The sequence below is a fragment of the Solanum stenotomum genome, chromosome 4, assembly GCF_019186545.1.
Source record: "Solanum stenotomum isolate F172 chromosome 4, ASM1918654v1, whole genome shotgun sequence".
NCBI lineage: Eukaryota > Viridiplantae > Streptophyta > Magnoliopsida > Solanales > Solanaceae > Solanum > Solanum stenotomum.
The window spans coordinates 57,490,208-57,497,696 of record NC_064285.1 but is presented as its reverse complement, the minus strand read 5'-3'; the positions used below and the strand labels follow the sequence as shown (position 1 = coordinate 57,497,696).

At 31.4% G+C, this 7,489-nt stretch overlaps 1 protein-coding gene and 1 pseudogene across 1 annotated transcript in view; one reads left to right on the top strand and one right to left on the bottom strand.

The window, feature by feature from the left end:
• The window catches only part of LOC125862623 (potassium transporter 4-like), a 346,656-nt gene that overhangs the window by 88,084 nt on the left and 251,083 nt on the right, over nt 1-7,489 (bottom strand). The window lies entirely within an intron of this gene.
• Nucleotides 5,470-6,392, top strand: LOC125861581 (uncharacterized; annotated as a pseudogene).

The following is a 7,489-nucleotide window of genomic DNA, read 5'->3' as shown; positions in this document are numbered from 1 at the left end:
GTATCAGAGCACATGGTTCAAAGATCCGGCGACCACGTATTTCAAATTATAGAATAAGAGCCAGTGACGATATCCGATGGTACTCCGGCGACCACGTATTTCAAATTACAGAATTTATCAACTATATGATTTGCAAATTGTAAGCTTCCGCATGACGCCCAATCACCCTTCAGAACCCAACAAGTGGTATCAGAGCACATGGTTCAAAGATCCGGTGGTCCTATGGTTCAACGAGGTTGAAGAAAGGTTCAAGTGGTTTCAAATCAATTTGCAACAAATTTGATGATAATGAAGATTTTTGTCAAGCTATATGTGGAGAAGAAGTTTCAACGATATTTTCAACATTCCTGTTGCTACAATTTTTAAGAATAAAAACAAAATATTTTTAACCCATTTTTAATCCATATATTTTAAATTTTATTTTTAACCATGGCAAGCAACAGGGATGAAGATTTTGTGAAGAACAAGATTATCATGCAATGAAGCAGACAGATCAAGCTTTGTCAAGAAAATCCAGCCAAAAGGGGAGATTTGTTAGGGTTTTGCCCTGATTTTCTTACCATAATTTAAGATTTATTTTTCTTTAAAGAAAAGACAAAACATTACCATAAATGTTTTTACTTTTCCTGAAAGGAAAATATAATATTATTTCATATTTGGTTTATTCTTTCCTCTTAGAAAAAGGTTTTGGAGTAGCTAGTTCTTTTCTAGTAGGAAAGGTTTTAGGACTTTATAAATATAGGTTTGTTTCTTCTAACACAAAACAATACCATCCACAATGTAGTCGTTTAAGACTTTTGTTTATGGGGTGATTATTCTCTCTAAAGTTTCAATGTTTTTTCTTTATATTAATTTGATATAATAATATTTTGATTTTTAGTATAAGTTTTTGTTATCTGATTTATCAACTATATGATTTGCAAATTGTAAGCTTCCGCATGACGTCATAATCACCCCTTCAGAACCCAACAATATGTATATATTGTTTATACAATTTTAATATACCAAATATATGAATTATGTATAAATTCACATCCTAAACAAAATAATAATACATGTTAATTAAATAAGTGGAATATGTTTAATAATATATAACGCTACATACAATTCAATTTGTAATAATAATTAAAGAACACATCTGGATTTCAAATGGAAACAGAAAAAAAAAGTTGTTCGTGTATTGAAAAAAAAGTTTGGAAAATAGCATAGTTGGGTAACATTTTCAATGAAAAAATTAAAAATAAATCAATAGGAATTTGTAATTTACTATTTTAATACATGTATAATTAATATCTGCATAACTTATTTCACCTTCTACCCTGCATAACTTATACATAGATTCCCTCATAAGTTATGTTGATATTAATTATGTAAGACTACAAAAAACATAACCAAACACCGTATAAAATTAATACATGAATAATATTTATACAACATTTAGAATCCTACCAACCAAACATGGTATAAGTTATGTTGACTTTTTCACCTAATACAAAACTTTTACCAAACATGATAAAACTAATGCAACTTTTTATACATGAATAAAATGCAACTTAAACTAACCAAACGGCCCCTTAATTCCTAACCTATGGATAAATCAATTTAAAAAGAAACTTCTAGAGTTCATAGTGTGGCTCGACTTTTTTACTCGATTTTTTAGCTGAACTTTTATATGACAATATGGTCTGCACAGACTCGTATATTTACCTAGATTGGATATTTGACCAAATTAGGATCGTTCAAAGGCATTAAGAAAGCAAGGCCATAATTTGATATTTTCCGAACCCCAATTAAGGCAAGTTGAGATGCAAGTCACATGAAATAGGATTCTATCATGATAATAACCACATCAATCCACATGTAACATCTCATCGAGCCATAATGATATACCTCTACCCGAACAAGATCCCATCGGGCCATAATCACATAACTTGGTCCAAAACACATTTCATCATGCCATAATCATGTAAACCATCACAAATTAATTAAAAGACATATATTATCAAAGGCTTGTCCTTCAATTTGAGTCGTTGGCGTTTACCTAACTAATGAGCCATAATTTCCAATTACTAGCAAACAAGGTAGTCTTGAACGACTTATCTAGTCCACACATTCCACATATTGGATATGGACTCCTACCATAAACCTTTCTTATACTTGGAAATTCAACGGAAAAGTAAATTCAAGCCTAAGAATATTAAATTTGGCACATGAAAATATAATCACGTAATTTATCTAAACTTGAATGAAGAGGTTTAGATTGAGCATTGGTCAAGTCAACACATCTAAAATAGTGGGATATACATATATAGTATTTTTTTTGTTTTGATGCATGAAAACAAAAAAACTAATTAGTTTTATCTTGTAGTCAAACAAATTTATAAAAGAATAAAGCAACAAAAAGAAAAATCATATTGAGTAAGACAAATTGGGTTATAATCAATTGTTTTGCCCTAATTCAGCCACCCATCTTGACCTGAGCAAACGCCACTAGGCATAATATGATGACAAATAAATAGGTAAACGTCAAAGTCTTCCCTTGAGGGCCCCTTAAGGACTAAAAATACAAGTCTTCCGTTGACTTGAAGTCTCCAATTGTTAATGAAAAGTCTATACAGCTTCAAGTATCCAACAAACACATTACACACCCACATTCATAATAATATTGAGGTCTCAATTCTTTTCCTCTCTTGGAAGTAGTAGAAAAGAAAGGAATCAAGACAGTACAAATGTAGGGGAACCATTCCGCTAAAATTGAATTGGCCAACCAACAAACGTTATGATGGAGTGGTAAATACTTTTTCATCCTTAATTAAGAGGTCTCGGGTTTGAGTCTTCTAGAGCATTTCACACCAAATGTGGAATTATCCGGTGCAAAATTGAATTTAGTCAAGCTCCAATGTGAATCACAATCACTAGAAACATAATAATAAACCAAAAAAATAAAAATAAATAATATAGGCCTAAATTTGACCTAGTCATGAATTTTCCAAGTACATTACATGAACTCAGGAAGGTGTGTGGAAAAGTCCGCACCACAAAAACTGAATAGTTTCCTGTGTGGAAAAGTCCGCTCCACAAACTGAATAGTTTCAAAGAGAAAATATTGAGAAAAAAAGTCTATTTAGATTGACTTAAAAGTTGATCAAATATACTCATTTTTAATTTTTGGGAGTGTTTGATAAAATTAAAAATAAATTAAAAATGACTTAAAAAATAGTTAGAAGTAGCAGTTCCCTACTTTTTATTTATTTGACTTGAAAGTCATTTATGTTTGATTTTATTTTTTTTTAACTTAAAAACTATTTTTTTAAGAGAGTGTTTGGATTAGCTTAAAAGTTAGTCGAATCTACTTTTAAGTTAGTTTTTGATTTATTGAAGTGTTTGACAAATATAAAAATAACTTAAAATAAATAAAAAATGACTTGAAATAAAGTTAGGAAGTGTTTAGCAAGATTAAAAATAACATAAAATAAGTTAACAATGACTTAAAATAAGTTAAAAACAAAAAGTAGGTCTCCCCCTACTTTTTATTTCTTGACTTAAAAGTCATTTAAATTTGACTTTTTATTTTTGACTTAGAAACTACTTTTTCTATGTCAATCTAAACGATAGGGGTGGACATTCGGTATTCGATTCGGGTTTCTCAAATTTTGAGTTTGGTAATTCGGTAATTGGTAGTTAAAGTAGATATCAAATACCAAAATTTTAAATTTCGGTTTGGTAATTCGAAAAATGATAAATTAAACTTCGATTTGGTACGGTATTCAGTAATATAATACCGTATTGAAGCTATAGCCAATTGTATTGCAAAGTTAATATTATTTCTCTAATCATTTCTATTTATTTATGTAGACACACGATTTAATAGAAGATCAACAAGTAAGAAGACATTAAAAAAAAGCAAATTGATACAACTAAAAGACATGTATTTGGATTATTCATGCTTATTCTTTAACTTTCTCTTTGGACTTGTACTCATGAGTAATGGATATGTTGATATATGTCCTTCATTAAGTAAATAATTTGGTATTCGGGAAAATACCGAATACCAAATGGTACCAATGTCTCATACCAAACCCAAACTTGAATACCATAATTCTAAAATTTTACTCCTGAATACCATACCAAATACCGAATTACCAAATACCAAATAATCAAAAAATTTGATTCGATTATATAATTCGATTTCGGTATTTCATGCCTAGCCCTAACAAACGGGCTCTATGTCAATCTTGAGAGTTGGAAAATATTGACAACATATAGGGGTCGTTTGATACAAAGATCACTAATGCAGGGATTAGTAATGTAGGGATTAATAGTGCAGGGATTAGTAATACAGAGATTATTTTTATCAAGTGTTTGATTCATTGTTTCCCACCTCATCTTGTGTTTGGATTAAAACTTTATAAAAAAACTTTTTTTCAACTACACCCTTAAATTATTATGCAATTGGGTTAAGGTAAATAATTGCCGGACAATATTATTTTTTTATGGCCTTCTAACTAGCTATGAGAAAAACAATTTTGTTTCATAGTAGTGATCAGGAAGCTGAATGATAAATATGTAGACTTATTTCTCGATTTGTATGTGTTATATCCTTGCATTAAAACCGTGTTAATCGGATGTCCACAAATGGAAAGAAATGAGTTGAATGAAAAATGCCGAAATTGTCGTTCTCTCAAACACAGTCACCCAACAGAAAAGGCAGCTGTTTTCTCAAAGCTTTACCCTATACTATTATAAAAAACGTCTGTTTTTATAAAAGCGAATTTAGGATTTTATGGTGATTGCTGCAGAGTGCTAATGTGCATACTATTACTTAGTGATGTGGATGCAAACATAGTATAAGTATACATAAATAAGTTTATTAATATATCTAAAAGTTATTCAACTAAGAATTTGGACATAATCTGACGAGAGAGCATCGAGAAACTTCCTGAGTTTTCATGGGTAAGATCTTATCCCATTAGCAAGTTACATTATTTGGCTGGACACAAATTAGCATACTGTACGTTAATCTATATGGACTACATTCGGGCATCATTTGGTTAGGAACACAGGATGAAAATAGTTGAAAGGAAAAAGACTTTTAACTTTTGCGCATAGAGTGCAAAATTTTGCTCGTAGGTATCATATTGTCGCATCAATTCTTCAATTATTACCCAAGTTAGACTTTTCCACACAAATGAACATGGATGATTATTCCCTCGTATCCTAATTATCTCCAAATTCAGTTTTTTTTTTTTTTTTTGTGGGACTGAGACAGCTATTATTTTGTAATCCTAAATATGGGAGAACTAGTCATTAATAAATAGGTAAACGTCAAAGTCTTGTCTTCAAGTTGGAACTTTCTCATGGGGACCGTCCTCCATTGGCTTGGGACCCAAAGGAGTAATTTTGGTAGTGAAAAGTCCACAGAGCTTTAAGTATCCAACAAACGCAGGCGTATTCATAATAATTATATTGAAGTCTCAATTCTTTTCTTCTCTTGGAAATAGCAGGAAGGAAAAGAATCAACATAGTTAGTCCAAATGTATTTTTGTAGGGGAATCATTCTGCTAAAATATTTTGCATTAATCCTCATCTTTCTGCAAACATGCAATGCTAGGAAGAGCAAACACTACTGTCCCCCTTCTGCTTGTGGCCATATCCGTAACATAAGCTACCCTTTTCACTTAAACACCGATCCAAAAGACTGCGGAGATGATCCATCATTTGAGTTAGCTTGTGAAGGTAACCAAACTGTCATATCGTTATTCTCCAGGAAGCTGTATGTGCAAGACATCAACTATACTAATACGACAATTCACCTGGTAGATCCAACTTTACAAACACAAGATGATCTATGCTCTTTGAGACCTCACCCTAACTTCAACCAATACCGTATAATCTATAAATCATCTTATCATTCTTCAACATTTTACATATATGCAGAGCCCATTTTCATGTTCAACTGTCCAATTGCTGCGTATAATTCTTCCGCATTTCTAGAAATTAGAGCCTGCAAATTTAGCAGATACACTTATATAAACATTGGATACATGCGTGTCGATGAAGTGAGTGATGGATGCAGAGCAGAATTTATAGGCCTGACCTCATGGCCTAATATTTCTCTACAGGTAGAGAACAACATTTCCCTTTCTGATTTTCATCAAGCCATCCTATACGGATTTAAGCTTCGTTATGATCATCCGTTGAGTTCTCGACCAAGTAAGGACAATCTTTAATTATATATGCTCTGCTCCTTAATGAACATTCTTTTCCATCCTAACAAATTAGGAAAACAATGGATATATTCACTCACTACAATTTTATTTCTTCAAGTCTTTGTAGGGGGTTTTCCAAAGATTGTCAGTGAGGACTCAAACTTCTCTCTACTTCTCCATTGATTACTCATTCTAAATTTGCTAAAATTTATGCACTTTAATCTGACCAGGGACCAGTCTGCTGCAATTTCACGGCGTACTTGAGCATTTAATAGATGACCTCCACCGGATTTTTGGACGAAAGATGAGTAAGGACGGACGGACTTCAATTATATATGCTCTGCTTCTTAATTTCCAATCCTAAGAAATTAGGAAAACAATGGATTCACTCATACAATTTAATTTCTTCATGTCTTTGTAGGTGTTACTTTTCTCTACATATACTTTTCATTCTCCATTTATCTCTCACTCTATATTTTTTGCACTTTAATCTAACCAAACCAGGTATGCGACTTCACTATTTCACGGATAGGATCCTATATTATAAAATAGCTGATGGAGCAAGTATAAGTAAGGACAATCTTCAATTATATTTGCTCTGCTCCTTAATTAACTTTCTTTTCCATCTTAACAAATTAGGAAACACAATGAATTCACTCACTACAATTTAATTTCTTGGCATAATACATAAATATGCCTTTTAATTTAGCCTCATTTCACATGTATGCCCTCCAAGTTTGGATGTGTACAAGTAGACACTTTAACTTGTATAAAATTGAACAAATAGACACGCATATCCTACGAAACATCATACATGGCAATTTGTGTCCTACGTGTATTATGACGGATGTGTCTACTTATTTAATTTTATACAAGTTTAGGTGGTTATTTTAGGATAACATAAATGATAAATTTTATAGTGTAATTACATTAATCCCTTAAAAAGTAATTACACTTTTAAGGGATTAATGTAATTACACTATAAAAAGTTGAATAACATAAATGATAAATTTTTGGAATCACATAGTTTTAATATGAAATTACAATATATCCCTCTTTAGTTTGTAATTACATTAATCCCTTAAAAAGTAACACAAACCGGATACATAATATGTAGCTCGGATACATTAAAGAGTATCTCGGATACATTATAACATAAACCGGATACATAATATGTAGCTCGAATACATTATCAAATAAATCGGATACATAATATGTAGCTCAAATACATTAAATACTGTCTCGAATACATTAATATGTAGCTCGGATACATTAAAGAA